The sequence below is a fragment of the Apodemus sylvaticus genome, chromosome 17 (genome assembly GCF_947179515.1).
Source record: "Apodemus sylvaticus chromosome 17, mApoSyl1.1, whole genome shotgun sequence".
NCBI classification, from domain to species: domain Eukaryota; kingdom Metazoa; phylum Chordata; class Mammalia; order Rodentia; family Muridae; genus Apodemus; species Apodemus sylvaticus.
Window position 1 is genome coordinate 65,479,084 of NC_067488.1, and position 22,829 is coordinate 65,501,912.

Here is a 22,829-nt window from a genome sequence, read left to right on the forward strand (position 1 = left end):
GCCTTAGCCTTCCACCAGGGCATTTGGTTTGTTTCTCCAATATTTGGCTGTTAAAAGCAAAGATGCATTTCACCCATGAGAATGTATTTACCGAATAAATACTGGGAGTCAGTCCCAGGTCCAAATAAGTTCAGTGATTATTGTCAAGTTGTCTTGGCTGGAGATCTCTTGCAGAAAAATGGTAATTCAGAACCTCTCCAGGCCACTCCCACCTACCTGTAACTCCACCTCTGAGGGCGGAGATTCAGATCTTTTTTTTTCTCTAAATGTTGCATGTACACATGTGTGCACAGGGCCAGACACATATACACATGATTAAATAAAATCAAATCTCCAAAATTATTTGACCTTTGCCAATCAGATTGTTGAATGATGATTTCATTGTAGCTTAAATATGTATTTTTAAGAATTAAGAAAGGCACAATGTCTCTTTGGAGTTATTAAAGGTTTTTCTTTTCTCACTTTTTCTTCTGATACTTTCATTGTTTTATGTTTCAATTTTTAGTATTTATTTGATTTTATGTGTATGCGTGTGTGCCTGAGCATATGAATGTACCCTGTGTTCATGCAGGATCCTTTGGAGGTCAGAAGAGGCATAGAATCCCCTGGAACTGGCGTTACAGACAGTTGTTAGCTGCCACATGGGTGCTGGGAACTGAACTGGACTCGTGTTTCTCTTTTAGATGCCAATCGAATTGGGATGTTTTGGGTGTGGGGAGTGAGGTGAGAGTCAGCCAAAGTTTTTAAGGGTCTTCCCCACACTTGTCAAGCTCTGGCTTGTGCAGCTCTGAGACCAGCAAGCATCATGACAAAGTGGAAGAAGCTATGAGTCTGCCTCACAGAAGCAGCTGTGCCCTTTAGAGAGGGCCTGGGGTAGTGTGCACCTCACTGTCTGTCTGTGTGCAGTAATGGCACCCGAGGGCTCTGTAGAACATGATAAGACCTCTGCAGCAAGAGAATACCGACGTGCGGATGGGCAGTGGGCTGTGACGGCAGTGGAGTACATGAATACATCAAGCATTTCCCATGGACTGGAAGAGCTGGTTTTATTATCAGTGTGGGATTGGTGTCCATATTTCCTATTCATAGAGTGTCACCATACAGTGAATGCATTTAGTGCAGTGCTGACATTAAAAAATTCAATGTGAGCCGGGCGGTGGTGGCAGATGCCTTTAATCCCAGCACTTGGGAGGCAGAGGCAGGCGGGATTTCTGAGTTCGAGGCCAGCCTGGTCTACTGAGTGAGTTCCAGGACAGCCAGGGTTACACAGAGAAACCCTGTCTCGAAAAAAAAAAAAAAACAAAAACAAAAACAAAGAAGGAAAAAAAAATTCAATGTGGAATAAGTGAATGATTTAAAAACTGTATACTTGTGTGTGTGTGTGTGTGTAAGTGTATGCCTTATGTGCTTGGAAGCTCATGGAGGACAGAAGAGGATGTCAAATCTCCTGGAATTAGAATTACAGGCAATTGTGAACTGTCAGAAAAGGGTGGTGGGAATTGAACTTGGTTCCTCTCCAAGAACATCAAATGCTCTTAACTGATGATCCATCTCCCTAGCTCCCTGGACCAATTTTTGATATCCTTTGTGTATTGAACTTAAGATAACTGTGATGATTACTGACATCTTATATAGTTGAGAATTTGAGATTGGGGACTATACTATTCCTTCTCTGTTGCTGTCATAAAATGGTGACTTACAGAATAGACTGTTTATTTGGGCTTATAGACCAGACGAATGCGTCCATCATGGCGGGGAAGCATGGCAGCAAGGAGCAGGCAGAGTGGCAGCTGGAGGAAGCTGGGAGATTATGCTGTTAGCTGCAAACACACCAGAGAGAGAATAAACTGGAAGTGGGGAGAGGCTGTGTGCCCTAAAAGCTGCCCCCAGTGATGTACTTCCTCCACAAAGGCTATACTCTCTAATTCTCCTCAACCAGCACCAAACACTGGGGACAAAGTGTCCCAATGCTGAGCCTATGGGAGCATCCTAATTCAAATAACCCCAACAACTTTCACTGAGGGCGAAAAGTACTCAAAAGAGTAAAAACAATACACCTTTGATTTAGACGTTATGCATTCAAGGCTCTGATAAATTCCACAGAATGTCTGTTTAGTATATTTTTTTCTTTGGCTCTTTGCTGAGCGTTTGGTTATCTGTAAGTGTTCACAGGCAGGATGACATCAGGCTTTGGTTATGAAAGTGTGTTAAACAGCTGAAGCAGATTGAGAGATTTTCGATTATTTCCAGGAAGTTTGCTGCCTGGTGTCACTGGAAGTTCATGGATGCCAGCCTTCCAGGATGGCTCTAGGATGTGCGGTGACCCAGCTATCCCAGACAGCGTCTCCTTCCTTCTCACCCTACTGGAGTCTACTTCTTTGGGCATTCTGTATTTTTTTTTCTTCATTCGTAATGGGGTTGTTTTGGTTTTGTAGTTAAGGACTATGCATACATCTATATCCTGAATGTGAATATAGACTTGCTGATATGTGTTTCTCTGAGACATGGTCTTACTCTGGTTCAGGCTGACCTCAGACTCATAGCAATCCCTTGCCTCTGCTCCTGAGGGCTAGGATTAAAGCTGTGAGTCACCATTATCTTTCCCTTATTCTGGATGAAGCAGAGAGGGGTGCCCCAAGGCTGGTCTCCCCATCTCTCATCATATTTTATCACCTTCCTTATCTGTAGGAACTCTGACCCTTTCATTTCCCTTCTGTTTGTATTGACATCTCCTTTCCTGATAATACACAGATTTTTTCAGAACATTCTACATCAAAGGAAAATGTGCAGAAGTTTTGCCTTTGCTGTTCCTTCTGTCCTTGCAGAGAGAGCCAAGATTGGTTGAGTTGCTCTACAGCTAAAATTGGTTGAGTTGCTCTACAGCCAAGATTGGTTGAGTTGCTCTATATCCAAGATTGGTTGAGTTGCTCCACAGCCAAGATTGGTTGAGTTGCTCTACAGTCAAGATTGGTTGAGTTGCTCTACAGCCAAGACTAGTTGAGTTGCTCTACAACCAAGTCTGGTTGAGTTGCTTTACAGGCAAAACTGGTTCAGTTGCTCTACAAAGAAGACTGGTTGAGTTTCTCTACAGCCATGACTGGTTGAGTTGCTTTACAGCAAGGAAATAATTTTATGGTTAGGAGTTATCACAACATGAGGAGCTGTATTACAGGGTTACAGCACTCGGAAGTTGAGAATCGCTGCTCTAATGGCAGGTGTCATTATCTTCGTTTTGGAAATTAAAAGTGGAGGCTCCTGAGAATCTCTGGTAACTCGCTGAGGTTACACAGCTCTCAGGTGGCAAAGACAGATGGCCTTGGGTACCTAAGGGAAAAATCCATATTCTTAATTTCCATGCCAGATGTAGGCTTGCTTAAGAAATTTTTTCTTACAGGGCATTTGCAGAAGGTGTATACAACCATATTTGTTCTGAGCCGAGCTCCTATCCATGTACTTAGAAGACCAGTTCCAGTATTCTAGGCTTGAAATGAAAATACCAGACCATACTGTTATCTGAGTCAACCTCAGAAGGCTTTTTTTTTAAATTTAGAACAAGTGTAGAAGGCACTGGCGGAGCGCCCCAGGAGTGGGTTCCTGTGTGTCAGAGAGGCTGTGTCTGTGGAAGGAAGGAAGGAAGTGTGGAGATTGGGAGCTCATGGGTGGGCCATTTTCTGCTCCAGTGGATTCTGCATTCTCTTTGTAATTGCCAGTCTATCTGGGTAGTGACCTTGTTTTTAATCTTATTTCAGGAACTACCACCCTGAATTGTAATCCGGCGATTTACACTGTCATTGTACTTGGTGGAAATTCTGGTGGACTGTTGTCATAATCCAGTGGTTTGACGTGACTTCAGGGGTTCTGATTATGCCACTTTAGCCTATGCCTGTCATCTTTATGATGAGTTGAATAGTTAAACAGAGTGCCTTTCATTTGTAAAATTCCAGACACTTGCCAGAATTCATTTCCTTTATTCTTTACTACCTCTATCTTCACCAAGAGGGTGGCAATTGTTGGTTCTTTCTTAATGAGACAACAATAGAGGTCAGGAGGTTAGCTGGCTTAGCTCTGTGTAACATCCGGGTTACAGTCAGCCAACACAATGGGGTTATGCTTTGAGTCAAATTGTTTTGTCTTACTGGGGAAGAAATGTACACTTTATATTTAAGGGATCCATCCATAATGCTTTCATGAACATTCCTTCATGATTCATTCATTCCAACAATGATTACAGAGACCTACTATGTATCAAGCAGTAAAGGAGTAGGGAATAAGACAAACATATTGCCAATGATGTGACAGCAGAGGTGGAACAGATGTCATGTTAGAAATATATGTGTTACATAGATTCACAGCAGTAATGTTCTTTACGTAAAATATTAATATCAGGATAGGAGATGTTTGGGATAGATGAAGAAAAAGTCATCATGGATTTCTACAACATAGCATCATATGAGGTAGTTACAGAAGGCTGAAAAGTCAGGTCTTAGAAAGCAAGGGAGGAACAACACTTCACACAGAACAAACAGAAGTAACAAAAGACCCTAGCATAAAACTGGCAAACAGGAAGGAGAATGACATCACATGGACCATGGGTATGATGGGTGTCTTTGCTCACATTCTGGTCTTAATCAAGGATGTCCTCAAAGACCCCATATTGAAGGCTTAATCTTCAGCTGGCTGTGTCATTGAGAAATGATGGTATCCTGAAGTCACCAAGTTCATCAATAGATTAATCCATTGATGAATTTAGCAGTGAATGGGCTATTAGGACATAGGCTAGTCCTCTCTCAAAGGTCACGGAGTATGAGGGTGGACAGGCATGCCTTTGGTGGAGATAGACTGTCCTTTGTCCTTTTAGGCTATCATGAGGAGAGTGCTGTACTCTACTGTGGTGCCTTACAATGTACATAAAAGACAGACTACCACGCATTGAACACTTTGAAATTATGAGCTCAAATAATGTTTCCTTTAACTTGTCTATCTGAGGGTATGTTTTTTTGTCATGGTGATGGACAACTGACAGTTTTAAGGGGAGTAAAAGGAACCTTTTGTTTGTTTTTACAAGATCTCTTGTCTTGCCATGCAGAGATGGACTGAGGGAGATGGGCTAGTTGACTTTTGAGTGTTGCCTTGTGTAAGACATTGCAAGGGCTTCTTATATAGGTGTCTTAATATTCAGAGTCCTGAGGTGTAATAATTATTATATTCACTTTTCAAATATTGAAACTAGAAGGCTCAGTGTAAGAGAGTGGGTATTTCACTATTCTAAGAAGATTGCTTACTTTATAGCACTGGACTTACCAGTTTTTACCAACAATTCTTACCACGTCTAACCAATTCCATGAAGAGACAAGTTGGGAACGCACAGCCCAGCAGCTCCTTACTCAGCTATGTAGCATGAACTGATACTATGATGAGACACTGCATTCACAGGCCAACACAGTGACTCCATAGCCTCCTAGGAGAGCCTGTTGACCCAACAGCTCTGGGAAGCCACTCAACTGGGTACCCTTTGGTTGGGTTAAACTGGAATCCAAGAAAGCACCTGAGTTCTAAGGCATACAAAGTTCAAGGTTAGCCATAGCCTCGTGACTTTTGCTGGCACTTCGGAAGGAACATGCAGTTTAATTTTTTAAATTGACTTCTTCTCCTTCTTCTTCTTCTTCTTCTTCTTCTTCTTCTTCTTCTTCTTCTTCTTCTTCTTCTTCTTCTTCTTCTTCTTCTTCTTCTTCTTCTTCTTCTTCTTCTTGGTTTTTTTGGCTTTTTGAGACAGGTTTTCTCTGTGTAGCCCTGGCTGTCCTGCAACTCACTCTACAGACCAGGCTGGCCTTGAACTCAGAAATCAACCTGCCTATGCCTCCCAAGTGCTGGGATTAAAGACGTGCACCACCACTGCTTTCATGCCTCCTTTGCTTTGGTCAATCCTCCCCTGTCATCTCCCTGCCTTTGGCACGCCCCTTTTCAGTGTATGGCAGGTCCTTTCCACTTTCACATCTCATACATTCAGTTACCTTCTTGTTTCTTTCTTGAAACCTCTTTTTCTCTATTATGGTTCCCTTTAGAGTTGCATGGCCCATACCTATCTCACTCATATTAATGCACATTCATAAGAATTCAAGGGTCTGGAGAGATAGCTCAGCGGTAAAGAGCACTGACTGCTCTTCCAGAGGTCCTGAGTTCAATTCCCAGCAAGTACATAGTGGCTCACAACCATCTATAATGAAATCTGACATCCTTTTCTGGGGTGTCTGAAGACAGCTACAGTGTACTCACATAAAATAAATAAACCTTTAAAAAAAGAATTAGAAGCTAAGATCCTAATATGAGACGGAATATTTATGTTTCTGATGATAGTTATTAATCTTATTAATTTGAGTTTGGGATATTTCACTTAAATAATAATTCCCAGATCCATACAGTTTCATGAAAATCCATTTTCCTTATGCTTTAAGAAAACCCCATGTATTACAATTTCATTATCCGTTCACCCCTTGATAGACATCTTATTTAGGGTTTCTACTGCTTTGGTAAAACGCCATGGTTTGTTCTTAGAGCAGCTAGGGAAGAAAGGATTACTTTCAGCTTATGCTTGTGTCACACTCCATCACTGAGGGAAGTCAGGAACCTGGAGACAAGAAAATCAAAAGCCTGGAGGAGGTCTGCTTACTGGCTTGCTCCTCTCGACTTTCTCAGCCTGCTTTCTTACACACCTCAGAAGCAGATATCCAAGGGCTGTACCTCCTGCAGTGGCCTGGCCCTCTCACATCAATCAAGAAAAGTCCCCATAGGCTTACCCAGAGGCAATCTGGATGGAGGTGTTTTCTCAATTGAACTTCCTCTTCCTGGATAATTCTAGCTTGTGCCAAGTTGATGAAAACTTAGCCAGAACAATGGATGTGTGGGATGATTACACATCCTTGCTGTTGTGAATGGGGCAGCAACCCACGATGGGTATGTGAGAATCTCTGTGGTGGGCTATCTTTTGCGCATATGCCAGAGAGTGGTATCACTGGATCCTATGGGAGTCTTATGAGCAGTATCTATCCATGCGAATTTCCATAGTGGCCCCAGTTTACACGTTCACTAGCAGGGAACAAGGATTTATTTCCCACACCCACATCAGCACTAGGTTCCACTGTCCTTTTTGATAGTTATAGTCCAAATGAGACTCCATTTCCCTAAACAGCAGTTAATACCCAGAAATGGGGTCAACTTGGACTAGAGGGGGATTTCTGGTGGCTGGATAAAATCCAGCATTCCTGAGAAACTCATGAAGCCATTTTCCCTCTACCAAAAACAATCATTTTCCTTATTACTGGCAGAAGTGACAAATGGCTGTGTGGGTTCCTAACAGCCGACCAAAGCGCACGCTGGCCTGTAGGCTCTCAGCGTTTCAAAGTCCACGCTGGGATCCCAGCCCTTCTACCCTTCTCTGGATCATGGGCTTCCGTACCCACAGCTACTCATTCTCCTTATAACCCTGCTATTTTCAACCCCACTCCTGCCCCCATCACACACAGGCACACAGACACACACAGACATACACACATACACATAGACACACACAGACACAGGCACCCAGACACAGACACACAGACACACAGAAACAAACACAGAGACACACAGACACGCACACATATACACACACAAATACACATACAGAGACACACACAGCACACACAGAAACAGGCACACAGGCACATACAGAGACACACATACAAACAGACACACACACAGACACACATACAAACACAGACACACATAGACACACACAGGTATACAGATACACACAGACACACATAGACATACACAGGCATACAGATACACACAGACACAGACACACACAGACACACACAGGCACACAGATACACACAGACAGACACAGACACACACAGGCACACAGATACACACAGACACAGACATAGAGACACACAGACAAACACACACACAGACACAGGCAACAGACAACACACACATTCACTCACGCAAGCATGCATGCACACACACTCTGTCCACCCCCATCCCTCTGCTCTGCGCCTGCTTCGTCCTGGCCACATATGCGCTGCTGGTCATGTTCAGCCTATTTCCTCCTCTCTCTGCTCTGGACATCTCCAGATGCCTCTGGCTGTTCTCTCTGTCATCTCTACAATAAAAACCTCCCCCTCAACCAGACCATCAAGTGGCTGTGTGGTCAGTTTATACTAGCCATTTTAATTGAGGTGATCTGGAATCTTGAAGTACTTTTAATTTGGATTTTCCTCTTGACCAAGGATGCTGAACATTAAAAAACAAAAAACATTTTTTGTTTCTTCTTTTGAGAGTTGCTTGTTCAGTTCATTGGTTCATTTACCGATTGGCAGTCCATGCACATGTGTGAATGTGTGTGTTCATGTGAGTGTGTTAGTGCTTGCAGTTCTTTATGAATTCTAGATATTAGCTCCCTGTCTGAAGCTGCAGTGTTTTCAGACTGTGCAGGCAGTCTTCTCTCTCTGCTGATACCTTCCCTGGTTGGGCAGGGAAGTCTTTTGGGGCCATGTGATTCCATTTATTGATGTATTATTTCCCATGCTCTTGAATCCTATTCAGAAAGTCTTACCTGTTGTCCATATCATGAAGTGGTTTACCTTCAGATTGTCCAGTGTTTTAGGTCTTAAATGAATGTTTTTGGTCCATTTTTTTCCTATTTGATTTTTTTTGTGTGCAGGGTGAGAGATCCAGTTGGCATTCTCTCTTCTTTATGTGTGTATAGAATTTCATCAGCTCCATTTGTTGACTGGCTTGTCTCTTCTTCCTCCTTTTTAAGAAACACCTTGTCCATAGCTGTGCCCACTATTTCTGGGCCCACGATTTTGTTCCATTGCTCTACAAGACTGTTTCTGCTGTCACTAAGGGTCTCTATGTAATCTGAGGTGTAGCGTCACAGGAGCAATGGCCTTTCTTCTTTGTCTTCCTTTGACTGCACTGTAAGTGATGTTTTATGTTTGTATGAATTAAGTTGCCTTTTTTCTTAAGTTCTGTAAAGAGTGTCACTGTAATTTTGGTGCAGATTGTATTGACTACGCATTACTCTGTGTGATAGAGTATTTTCATGCTGATCTGTCAATCCACAAGTATGGAAGGTCTTCTCCAATCCCTTCTCACCATGTCTTAACTTTTCACCATAGCGCCCCTTGACCCCCTTGGTAAGGTTTATTTTTAGGTATTTAATTGTTTTCAGTGCTGTTCTGGATGGTATAACTTTTCTTGATTTCTTTCTCAGCAAGTTAGTAATAGGCATTTGTAAAAGCTACTGATTGTATGTTAACATTGTGCCCTGCAATTTTATTCAAAGTGCTCATCAAAGTTTTTGATTGAGTTTATAGGGTTTTTCAGGTATAGACCCATGCTGTTTGCTGACAGGTAGTTTTACTTCTTCCTCTTTGTGTTTTACTCTTTCAGTATCTTGCTTGCCCTACTTTTCTAGCTAAGACTGCGGGCGCCATTTTGAATAAGACTGGAGAGAGCAGGCACACTTATCGTGTTCTAGGTTTCAGAGGAAATGCTCTCGGTCTTTCCTCATGTAGTGGAAGGTTGACCGTGTGTTTGTTGTATACAGCTTGAATACATTGCGGTGTGTTCCATTAATTCTTATTTTCTTCAGACTTCTATCATGAAAGCATGTCAAACTTTGTCAAATGTCCTCCCTGCATGCATAGAGATGACCATGATTTATGTGCTTAGGCCAATTTAAATGATGCGTTATTTGTTGATTTGTGTACGTTGAACCAACCTTGCATCCCTGTGATGAAATCAATTCGGCCACCATGTATGATCTTGTTAGAGTCTGGAATTTGGTTTGGAAGAAAATTTTTTCATCCCTACTCATCTGGGAAATTGATCTATCATTTCCTTCCTTTTTGGAGGGGTGGGGGACTGTCTTTTTCTGGTTTTGATTTCTTTTTTACTTTGGCTTAAGTATTCTGCATCACAGTCTATTGTCAGAGCCAAGCATGAACTCAAACCAGGCAAGTACCTGGCCGGAGGCAGGAGCTGGTGCACAGGCCATGGAAGAGCACTGTTCACTGCTTGCTCCTCATGGCTTGCTCGGCCTGCGTTTTTTATAGAGCTTAGGACCAGTGGTATTCCCACCCTCTAATGGGTTGAGCATCACTGTCCCACCAATCACTAATTAAGAAAATGCTCTATAGGCTTGCCTGCCTACAGCCTGATCTTAAGGAGGCATTTTTTCCTTCAATTGGGGTGTTTATTTTCCCTCTAAGATGAATTTAGCTTGTGTCAAGATGACATAGAGTTGGCCAGTACAATATCGATGTACTACTGGCTCCACAGTATGTGGAGAATGAGTTTAATGTTTCGTTCCTATTTTGCGGAACACTTCAAAAATGGTTGGTGTTGGGTCTTCTATCAGAGTTTGAGTCAGCAGTGAATTCATCTGGCCCTGGACTCTTACAATCTCAGTGCTTGCTATGGGTCTGATGAAATTGTGTTGTCGGGATTTAATTTGATGGGTCATACACAGGTAGAAATTTATCAATTTCTTTTATGTTTTGGCTTGAAGGATGATAGGTATTCAAAGACTTCCCAGTAAATTGGGTTATCACTGGAGTCTGTATTGGCAACTCTCTCTTATCTCTAATTTAATTAATTTGGGTCTTCTTGCCTTTTTGGTTAGTTTGGCTAGACGTTTGTTGATCTTGTCAGTCTTTCCTAAGAACAAACACTCTGTTGATTAATTTTATATATTGTTCTGGGTCTCATTCGCTTCTGCCCTAATCTCTTGCCATCCTTTCAGTCTAGTGCAGTTGGTTTTGGCTTGTTCTTGTTTTTCTAGAACCTTGAGGCCCGTCAGTAGGTTATTCCTCTGAGAGCTCTCTGCATTTTTTTTTTAACCATGATCACTTTTAGCTTTGAACTTTCCTCTTAGGACTGCCTGTGCTGTCTATCAGAGGTTCTGCTAGGTTAGGCTCCAGTTCATTTGATTCTAGGAATTTTGAAATTTCCTCCCTGATTTTTTCAACGAGCCACTTGTTCATTCAAAAGTCGATTGTTCAGTTTCCAAGTATCTATGTAGTTTCTGAGTTTCTCTTGGTATTGATGTATGTGGTTAGTGTATTATGGTCTGATAGGATACAAAGAGTTACTTCTTTCCTTGCTAAGCCTTGATTTGCAGCCTGTAATGTGATCTGTTTTGAGGAAGGTTCCACATGCTTCTGAAAAGACTATATATTCCCTATCTGTTAAGTGAAATATCTATTAGCTGTCTGTTAAGTCCTTAGATCTGTGGCTTAATTTAGCCCTAAGCTTTCTCTTTCTAATTCTTAGAGTGGAAGACTTATCTAAATAGGATGGGGTGGAGGCAGTGACATCTCCCACTACTATTCTGTCAGGACCTGTGTGGTGTGCCTTTTAATATTAATTTCATAAAATTTGCAGCCCCAAGTGTCAATAAATAAGTATTTACAAGGGCTATATCTTTTTGATGAATCACATCCTGCATTAACATGAAGTGACCCTCTTTATCTCTTCTGAGTTTTAGTTTGAAGTCTACTGAGTCAGGCAGGAGAACCAGGATACTAGTTTCTTCCCTTCACTGGGTAGATTAACTGCCAGTATTTGACTCTACATTTTAGGGTGTCTTTGGTAGCAATTGTGAGATATTTGGGGATAGCAGGTAATTGGGTTTTGTTTAAAATTCTCATTTTCATTTTTTTGGATATGTCTATGATTGTGGGTACATGTGTGACACGGGACATGTGTGGAGATCAGAAGATAATTTGCAGGCGTTAGTTCTTTCCATCTTCAATGCAGGTTCTGTGAATCAAACTCGGGTCATCAGGGTTGGTAGTGAGCGCTTTCACCCACTGAACCTTTCAGCTGACCCCAGATCTTGTTTTACATTCTAGCCAGTTAGTCTGCATCTTTTAATTGGCAAATCAACACCCTTTACATTTAAGCTTACTACTGAGAAGGGTGTGCTCCTTCCTGCTCTGCTGGTTGTTCATCTGGTTGGGTGACCTGAAGCTGGCTCTCCCTTTCTTCCTTGCTTAAGATTATTCTCTTGTGGGCATAACTGGTTCCCTTTGGCCCTCTCCCAGGTACTTATCAGGTGAAACATTTTCTTTCCTGATTTCTTATGAGTGGAGGAATCGGGCAGATGACCGGATGCCACCCTCATGGCTTTCCCTTTGTATGTGAGTTTGTTTTTTTTTCCTTCACAGCTTATAGCGTTGTTTCTTTGCTTTGTATTGTTGACATCTTGACTGTGATGCATAATGGAGAGATTCTTCTCTGATCATATCTGCCTGGAGTTCTAAGTGACTCTTGGGACTCAGGACCAGACCCTCCCTTTTTCACCAGCACTGGGAAATTCTTGGCTATAATTTTTATCGACTAAATTATTTGTATACTTTACCTCAGCTCCTCTTCCTTATACCATGGATTCCTTTTAAAAACTTTTTTAAAGTTAAATTTTATTTTATGTGAATGGGTGTTTTATTTGTTTGTTTGTCTTCCATGTGTATACTAGGTGCCCTTAAAAGCCTGAATGGAAGGTCTGCTCTCCTGAAACTGGAGTTGTGAGCTAATATGTGGATACTAGGAATCAAACTCAGGTCCTCTGGAAGAGCAGCCAGTGCTCTTCACGGCTGAGCCATCTCTCCAGCCCCTTTGGTCTCTTGAGCATACCTCAGAGTTTTTGAGGGTTAGTCACGCTCATTAATTTTTTCCTGTGTTTGTCTATAGGTGTTACTGTCAGACCTTATCCCCATCTCATATATTTGTACTTTTTTTCTGTTCTACTAGGTCTTCTTGTTGATGATGTGTTCTGTTGATGGCTTAATTCTTCCTTCCTTCTTCCCTCTCCTCTTCCCTCCCTCCCCTCTCTCTCTCACTCACTCTTTCTTTTTTCTTTTTTGCTCTTTCTTTCTTTCTTTCTTTCTTTCTTTCTTTCTTTCTTTCTTTCTTTCTTTCTTTCTTTCTTTCTTTCTTTCTTTCTTTCTTTCTTTCTTTCTCCTTTTATTCTATTCTAGATTTTCCAGGTGGTTCTTTTTTGGCCTTTAAACCTCCTTGCTGATTTTTTTCTCCATGTTTTAAATTCTTTCCTTAAATTACCGACTTCTTCATCACCTTGATGTCTTTCAGGTGATGTCTTGTAGGCTCTGGATTGATTTTGCAACTTTTTTATTTAGGTCCTGACCTGATTTTCTTCCTTCCTTCGTTTGCTTATTTAACACATGGACTCTGGTCTTTTTAAAAATGGGATCTGAAATATATTTCCAGCTTTCAGTTCTTTAATTGTTTCTGAGAAGTTACTAGCTTACGGGTGTTATCGTAGAGTGTCGTCTGATGTGTGTGTGTGTGTGTATGTGTGTGTGTGTGTGTGTATGTGTGTGTGTGTGTATGTGTGTGTTCCCTTGTTGTATTTTACATATGTGTTGGCATGTATGTATGCTGCCTCCAGTGGTTAGTTCTTTCTGTCTCCACCCTTTTTCCATTCCACTGTGTGCACATCCTCACTGTGTGCGCATCCTCACTGTGTGTGCATCCTCACTGTGTGCGCATCCTCACTGTGTGCGCATCCTCACTGTGTGCGCATCCTCACTGTGTGCGCATCCTCTTGGTAAGTTGCCTTTGCTTGCCCTTATGTGTAGGGAAGCCAGCCGTGGTGATAAACACAGCGCTTTGACTGCAGTCCGTGGGCTAGCCACCGGAGAAGACACACGTGCTCTCTTAAGGCACTTAGCAGTGGCACTGCACACCAGCTGGGGATGTCCAACTAGAGTTTGATTGCTAAGCCTCCTAAAAGCTTACAGCTCCAGTTCCAGGGACTAGGCATCCATTCTGGCCTCTGAGGGCACCTGGCCCACACCTGTATATAGCTTATGGTGTTTTTTAGGGGTAGGAGAATCAGTGTTTAAGTCGTGTGAGCAGAAAGGAATTGGAGGTGGAGATAGAGGACAAAGAAAGGATGAAAGGAAAGTATGTGTTAGGGGTATGAGAATCACCAGAGAAAACAAGAGCATTAGGTTCAGAAAAAGGAAAGGCCAACAGAAAGGCCTTTTCTGGCAACACTCACGTTACAGCACAGCACATGTAGAATTAAAGTACAAAAGAATACATTTAAAAAGAAAACCTAAAAACAAAATAAAAAAAAAAATGAGCAATGTAATGAAATAGAAGACACTGTGCCCAAGTCAGTGTTTCATCCTGGCAGGGGCTTCCTGTCTCTTAGGCTTGCGTATTAATGTCCCGCCCTCCTTCTGCCCCTCCCCTACCATGTACACCTTAAACCAGACTCCAAAATTGTCGGAGAGTGTTGCTAGTCTCAGTGATTCAAGCTTGTTCAATCAGCCAATCCTACCAGGGAGAAGGGTTTTGTGTTGAAGGCCCCCGTGCTGTTAGGTTTTTCCTGTCAACTTGTCAACAAGTTCAGTCCCTCTGGGAAGAAGGAACTTCAATGGAGGAACTGTGTCCAGCAGATTGGGCTGTGGGCAAATCTGTGGGGCATTTCCTGGTTACTGATTGACGTGGGAGAGCTCTAACCATCGTGGGGTGCCACCTCTGAGCAGGGGATCCTCAGGGCAGAGGTGAATGTGACTCCAAGAGCAAGGCAGCAAGCAGCTTCCTTTCCACCATGACTCCTGCTTCTACTCCTGCCTGAGTTCCTGCCCTGACTTCCATCAACGGTGGTCTGTGACTGGATGTGTAAACCACACAACCCTCCCCTGCCCATGTCGCGTTTGGCTGTGGTGTTTACGATAGCAAAAGAAAGCAGTCCCAGATAGCCCCTCTCTGCCAGACTCCCCGCTGTCTGATTTCTTTCCTCAGTGCCTCAGGATACTCTCTCTCTCTCTCTCTCTCTCTCTCTCTCTCTCTCTCTCTCTCTCACACACACACACACACACACACACGCACACGCACACGCACACGCACGCACATGCACATGTGCATACACACAGACACAGACACACAGACACACACCCTAGGATCTCAACCCCTAGTCTCCACAGCTTGTTCCCCGTTTCTTTGGATGTGTAGGCACCGTGGAGGTATAATGCCTTACAAGCCATTGAGACTCTCCCAGCTGCAGGCACCTAACACAGTTCTGCAGTCTCCACCATGTGTGCCACTGGGGGGGGGTCTGTTGTCATCAAGGTGGTACCGCAGGTTCCACCTTCTGCTGTGCCCTCCCTCCCGTGCTGCCGATCTCTTGCTCCTCTGGGCGGTGGTCAAGGCGAGGGAACGGTGGGCACTGCACGTCTCTTAACTGCAGACTCCCACACCCCTTTGTGATTCTGTGCCCACAGCTTCCTGTGCTACGGCCTTCTGTCCAGTCCAGACACACTGAAGTCTCTGTCCAGGATGGGTTTCTAGTAGCAGGCACTGTTCCTCCTGCTGGGTCTTATGACCACGTGTGCTCAGAGTCCTAGAAGGGGGGCTGGGTCCCCCTAGCCCTTCTCTGGGGGGCCCAGCTCAGTGGGAGTAGCTTAATGAGACTGGAGGTGCTGGCTGGTCTTCAGTCACAGCAGGTCTTAGTCCTGCTTTCTGTAACTGTCTTCCTCACTTCTCCCTTAGTGGCTTCCCATCATGACTTTCTTTGTCGGATCCCACAGGGACGGCTTCTCATTACCGTCCTGCCGCCACCTTAAAGCCCTGACTTTCAGGTTTGGCTTTCTTTGCTTGTTTGTTTTGAGACCGGGTCTTACTGTGAAATCCTGGCTGTTTCAGAATCTCTAAGAAGAGCAGGCTGGCCTCTAATTCACAGAGATCTGCCTGCCTCTGCCACTGGAGTGCTGAAATCATACATCTTCCCACCTAACAGTTTGTTCTTACGGGTAGGAACCATTTAATTTAAAAGGCAGATATCTGGAATGAAGAGAATGCCCTCCCAGGATCAGACCTACCCCCTATTCCGAGCTGATTACTGTCAATAGGCCGTGGGGGCAGGTCCTGAATAAACAGCCAGGAAACAGGAACAGTGCAGTTTTTTTCTGAGTTCAGTCTGCAGACCTGCAATTTAGTGATTCATGGCTGGTTTTCTCCAGCCACCCACCCATGCTGTCGTTCAGTGCTATAGAAGATAGGCAAATATAAGATAAAATATTTCCGGGCTACTCCCGATAAGGGTTTCTCGAATTTGTGGTAGTCCTCCCCCAATCCCTAGGGAAGTTCTCTGATCTACTGGATAATAAAAAAGAAAACTTAATAAAAACTACTTTGGTTCAGCCTTTCTCACTGAAGGAAGTAGTTTTGAAGCTGTTGTCTGAGATTCCAAGAGAGATGAATGAAATTCACGTTAGCTGATTTAAAAAAATAAAAAAACCCTAAAGGTAGTTGTTTCCTGTTTTATTTTGTAGAATAAGTAATAGTTTTTGAAGAGCAAGGAAGAAAAACTCTTTTGAAACATTCAGTTTTAAGGTGAACTATAATTTTAATGTCTGTACTGTAAGCATATTATGATCTCCCACAATAACTTAAGCGTAGTTTACGTGCTCGGCTGACAATCTTTTATCATGCTAACAATACTGTAATGACAAGAGCAGAAATCAAACCAGAGAATGAAAAAGACCCTCTCTGACCGCCGCTTTAGTAACTGGCTCTTGATGTTTCTTTCTGGTTCCTGTCAGTCTAGCTGTCTGATCTTCAGATGGTTACAATCTTGCACACAAGTCTGACTTTGCAAGGCACAGGTTGCTACTGGTGTTTTTCAAACCTTTCCTTAGCTGCTTCTTACTCTTAAAGGCCAACACGGTTTTGTTAGAAGTTTTCCAGATGGTGATGGGTTTCTTCAAAAAAACTGCCTCAAGCAATGCCGTCAAAGGTTTCAGTTGTTAGGTCAGCACTACCACAGAGGCTGCTGGGTTGCGCTTTATTGCTTCAACGAAGACAACAGTCGGCCAGGACCAAACAGAAAAAAAAAATCCGAGGACACAGGACTATGCTGGGGTTTCTGGGAGATTTGAAGACCTCAAGACTCCCCTTTCTGCTCTCAAAAACACAAAGGGAAATTTTTTTCAGTGCTGCTTGTCTGGACAGGAGGTAGCCTTCTGGAGGTGACGAGTCCATCTGGACATGTAAGATTGCCGGCAGCCAGTCTTGTAAAGGCATCTTCTCAAGTGTGGATCCCTCCTCTCAGATGACTACAGCTTGTGTCAACCTGACATAAACTAGCCAGCTCTCTGTTGGCACAGGTATTGTGGCAGGGGCTGGGATCTCCGTACGTGCCAAGTTCACAAAACTCTGCTCTGAGGGAGTCACCAACCTAGCGGAGAAGACAAGTAATCTCAATGCATGGTATAAATTCAAAATTAAATCTACAATAGGTGCAATGAGCCAGCATGCGAGGGGACTAGGGTTCACAAGGAGGACTGTGATCTGGGCATGAAAGCATCTCTGAGAAGCGCTGGCAGACTCATTAGAAAGAATAATCCTGAGTAGGTTATGGTTGCTACGTGGTTGTTATGTGTTGGGTCCAGACGCTGGTGTAATGTGTCCTCGTGACGCCTGGACTCATATTACTGTGTGGGTAGGCATCAGTTTAGTGACAGCATGGGCCTTGTCACTGAGCATTCCGTCACTTAGTTGGTGGTGCATAGAGGATAGGGTTAGAACTCAGTTGATTTCAAAGCCTGAGCACTGGCCTTACATCATTCTGTCTTCTGTCCTGTCATCATAGATACCAGCAAGTGAGAAAGATGCTGGGAAGGAGGTACCAGATTGGTAGAACATTGTGTGGGGAACTTTTTGGTAGAAGAGACCTGGCAGTATGTGAAGAGACAAAGGGAAAGTCTCTTCCCATTGTTTTAAGTGCTGTTGGTGGAATGGAGAGGCGTCTCAAGGGAACTGTCCTCCCCAGTCTTCTATGCTGTGTTTGTTAGGTATAAACAAAACACAACAAAAACAAAAACAAAACACGACCCCCAAACCAAGACTGATTCTCAGTGGCAATTGGAAGACTTGCAATCACTGCACTGTGACCGGTTCTCTACTGTCAAGAACTACTCCCTGGACTTGACCTTTTGGGAACTGTGGCTGTGATTTCCTTAGATTTACTGTCGGCCAACATGATGAATTACCTGTGACTGGTTCTTGGTATGGGCAAACCAAAATTAGATGCCATGATGCATGTGACAGACACAATGCCTTCCACTCCTGAAGAAAAGGAATCAATCGTCAGATCTGTGTTGATTTTATTTCAGTAACCTGAGAAAAAAGTGACAGTGTTGATCTCAAAGAACTGGCAAAGGGATGGTGTGGCCACGCAGACTGCCACGTGTGTGGCTGTTTCTGCCAAGTGGCATGGAGGAAAATCGAGAAGCCGCAGATAATAGATGTGTGAAGGTTTGACAACTGCAGGCTGGAGTCCCCGTGGTGGCAATCTCTGTGGGATTCTTTCCTTTGCAACACGCCAGCCCTGCCAGCGAAAGCGCTCCATGGGACTTTGTTTCCGGCAAGGGCTTGAGGAGTTGGTTACACAGAACTTGGCTTTCAGAAGCCTGCATGTGCCAACTGAGCTTTGTGACTCCTGGGTCTCTGGAAAAGGCCACAACTCTCATGTCACCAATTATCCCTACGGATATAAAACATCTAGTACCTTGCAAGATTTTTTTTTTCTCTCTAGGACACGAATTCCTCTTCTCCTCCCTTTTCAATAAACCAAGTTATGACTAAAACCTTAGGGTGGAAAAAAAGCTCCAGTGAGCATGTGCTCCCTCACCCTCCCAACGTGGCCACTGAGTCACAGGAAAAACACTCAGGATGAGAGACCTCAGGCCCCTCAGGGAGGTGGGGGTGGGTCCAGCTATTGATAAGCTTCTCGTTTCTATGTAGAAACTTGCTTTTTTCCAGAGAGGGCCTTTAAAAGTACTGAACCACTTCAGTTCTGTCCTTGGCCACAGACAGTGGCTTGGTGGTTGGCAGGAGAGTGTTTTGTTCTCGACACGTGAAAGACTGATTTGGCTTTCCATGACACGCAGGCGGTGGCACGGTGCCCAGCGCTGCAGCACAAAGGCCACCCCTTCATCCAGTCAGGCTTCATCTGAGCACCGAAGATCTGTATTTGAAGAACATGGGCACCAAGTAAAAGCAGGTTATTTATCTGTCCCAGGATATTCGTTTGTAAAGTGGGAACAATAATAAAACACTATTTTGCCAAGTGACCATACGGACCAAGTGACAAATGCAGGAGCGACACAGCCAAACTGTTATAAAAACAAGGTGAAATACTGTGTCACACCAATGTAGTGTCCCCTTAGCTTCCCTTCCATTTTGAAAGAGGCGCTATCCTCCTCTACGGAGCACCCCAAGAGTAAGTAAGTGTGCGCATGCGTGTGACCGTGAGCATACGCATTGCTCGTAGCCCTCCTTGCACTCCGCAGAAGCGAGAAACAATTTTTTCCCTTAAGTTTGAAGTCTTTGCCCAAACACAGTTTGCAATGTTTTGGGAATTGGATCCAAGTTCTGTTGAATGCTTCTGAGACATTTTGCTTATTAAATAATCTCCCCAAACCTGCCAGGTTTTAATGACTCATGGATTCATGCAAACGAATGCATGGCAGTTTGAATTATGGAATCAGAGGGAAGCGATCCTCAAATGTGCGTTTTACAGGAAGGAAGGAAACTGGCTGCCAGGACAGTGGGAATGATTTGCCCGGACGAAGCCTCGTGAAGCGTCCATGGGCGAGTCAGAGGGAACCCCAGACCTCCGCACTCAGGGCTCTTTCTTTCTTTCTTTCTTTCTTTCTTTCTTTCTTTCTTTCTTTCTTTCTTTCTTTCTTTCTTTCTTTCTTTCTTTCTTTCTTTCTTCCTTCCTTCCTTCCTTCCTTCCTTCCTTTCTTTCTTTCTTTCTTTCTTTCTTTCTTTTTTCTTTCTTTGTTTCTTTCTTTCTTTCTTTCTTCTTTCTTTCTTTCTTTCTTCTTTCTTTCTTTCTTCCTTTCTTTCTTCTCTCTTTCTCTCTCCTTCCTTCCTTTCCTTCCTTCTTTCTTTTTCTTTTCTTTCTTTTCTTTTTTTTTCTTTTTTCTTTTTTCTTTTTCTTTTTTGGTTTTTTGAGACAGGGTTTTTCTCTGTGTAGCCCTGGCTGTCCTAGAACTCACTCTGTAGACCAGGCTGACCTTGAATTCAGAAATCTGCCTGCCTCTGCCTCCCAGAGTGCTGGGATTAAAGGCGTGCACTGCCCGGCTCAGGGCTCTTTCTTCTGAACACATTTTCCCATGGATATTCTGGCCAAGTGGCTCTGTTTCTATGGTCAACACAAAACTCTAGAAAGAAATCAGAAATGTCCTTCTACACCTGCCCCCCCTGACCCTTCTGGTGATTTTAAGATGAGAAAAATGTTTAGGATTACAAAGCTGTGTGCTTTCAAGGAATACATGATAAGCTGTAAAATGTGTAACTCGAAGGTGAACGTAGGTATGGCATTGTTTACAGCCATCTTGGCAAGATTGCTACTCACACCACACAGGGAGATAGGTATGTGAGAGGCTTGATCAAGGTTCCTAAAAGCCAAAAGCAGGACTTAGGAAGTATGAAAAGACTCCCCCCCAACACACACACACACTCTCTCTCTCACACACACACACACACACTTACTCACTCACCCCAGTCTTTCCTTTTGTCCAATGTGTTCATCCAGACCAAATCATGTTGAAGTGAACAGAGGGCAGTCTGAAGCAAAGGGAAGGTGGTGGGGTCACCAAGGGTATGTGTGTCACAGCTTGGACAAAGGTGAAAGAGTCCATTCCTGCAGCGATTCGTGCAATTGAATTTACACTCCCTTCCAGAGTCATCCGTGACAAGACCACAGGTTCTAGAAGTGACCCCCAGCTGTGAGCTCAAGGACAGGCTGTGGCACAGTTTGGAACTGAGTTACCACAGAGTTTAACCTCCTGGACACGCGTAAACAAAAGTAATGAAAGATGCCTGCATGTGTGTGTGCCTTGCCGTATGCAAAAGGATGGTGTGTCTACCAAGTCTTGAGACAAATCCATGTACTAGTATAAGAAGTATTCAGGTGCAGAACGGGGTGGCTGTGGGAGAAACTGTCACAGCTGCATACCCATATATTTGATATTGCAACCAGAAGGGTTAAAACCCCCCGCTTGGGTCCACACAGTTTCCTCCTCATGAATTAATCAGGAAAGTATGTCCGTTTCATCATCTTCCTCACACACCTCACTCTTGCCGAGCTCTGTCTCCACTTGCCTGCAGACAGACCTCTCTGCAGTTTGTTGACCCGGAGCCATGAGCCCTGCTGATGAGAGAGTGTTGGCTCCGGAGGTCAGATGTGAGGGTTCTGTTTGGCTGACAAAGCCATGCCTGCCTTTTCTGTGACTTTTATCTCCTGGTTGAGACGGTTGTTCTCACACCTCCCCCCTTTTGCTCAGTGTTGCTATCTAAGGACTTAATTTTTCAGGTGAAGAGAGTGGTGGGATGGAGGCTGGAGGTGGGTGATGATCCTACCCCTGCTGTGTGCTAAACCCCCTCCCACAGACGGTCTATGGTGGTCAGGGTGGCGGGCTTGTCAACCGGAAGGCAAGGGCTTTACTCTTACCTTGCAGAATGAGTCTGTGTAAGTGCTGACTGACACCTAAATTTCCTTCCTTCTTTCCATAGAGGAATTCTGCGACTCGACTGGATTCTGTCAGATAGGAAAGGGATGTGCTGAGCTCTGCGAACCTCCTTCCGTTATTGACAGAGGAGCCCGCTGCTGGGGAGGGTAGATGACCTTCACCTGCTCTGCCTTCAGTCAATAACAACCCAGAGACAAATATAATTATTTCATGTACAATAACCACTTAATTTTGTACTCCACTCTATTTACAATCAGGAAAAAAATTAAATTCTGTGATATGTATTTTTTTTCGGTCAAGGATGTACCACGAATGTCAACAAAGTGTCTTTTGAGTCAATACGTGCTAGAGAAAGCACAGGGTGTTCTTGGCATTATTATGGTACACAAGGCTTCTCACAAACTAATGAAAACATTGAATTTGTTACATATTTATACACAAGTACTATGGGACGTGATAGGAGGCAAACTACACAGATCTCCATTCTGATAAAGCCCCATTCACACGTACACACATTCACACATAACATTTTCTTGAATTTACACCGACCACTGATGGACTTTTCTGCCCAGTCCTGGGGGTGGGGGTGGGGGTGAGGGTAGGGGTGGGAGCACCTTAAATATTTCATCAGAAAATACGAGTACTTCTTTATTCCCTTAAGACGAAACAGAACAGATAAATAATGTATATGTCTGAGGCAAGTTTTAAAGACCTCGTGATTCCTACTGATGCTCGAAGCCAGAAACTATGAAAATTGAAAGGAAAATGGGTGGAAAATTCCACAACCCCAAGTCCCAGCTCCCAGGACAACAGGATTGTCACCTGAGAGGCATCTGCTGAATTTTTGGCATCCTTGCACTACCTTGCTCTGAAGACAGAGTGCAAACGTCCTTTCCACCACTATCAAGGGCTTTCAGAAGGAGACTCAATCACATCTGTTGAGAGACTTCTTTGTACCATCAATTAATCTAAATCTAAGTGAATATAGCCAATATCGAGAAAGACTTCAGCCCTGGAAGTTTCCCTTAGTGGACAGTGTGAACTTTCAAACTCAGACAAGCAGCTGAGGTGCCCATTTAAGATAATCAAAGTGGATTTGGCTGCCAGGTTCTCCCAGCATCCTTCAGTCTCTACTCCTTACAGGGTATGGCCGGCATATCCCTCCCTGTCCCCTGAACTCTGTCCCCTGTCCCCAGGGGTTGGGCTGCCTTTCCTGCAGAAGCTCCTCCCTGTGTAATTCAGACGCGTTGGTAATTTAGCCTC

The 22,829-nt window shown here is 43.7% G+C and overlaps 1 long non-coding RNA gene across 1 annotated transcript in view; it reads left to right on the top strand.

Moving 5' to 3' along the window:
* The window catches only part of LOC127668141 (uncharacterized), a 62,624-nt gene extending 40,805 nt beyond the window's left edge, over positions 1-21,819 (top strand). The window contains exon 3 of the long non-coding RNA XR_007974012.1: positions 21,610-21,819. This is a non-coding gene — a long non-coding RNA (uncharacterized LOC127668141). The remainder of the gene's footprint in view (positions 1-21,609) is intronic.
* The last annotated feature ends 1,010 nt before the right edge of the window (positions 21,820-22,829 follow it).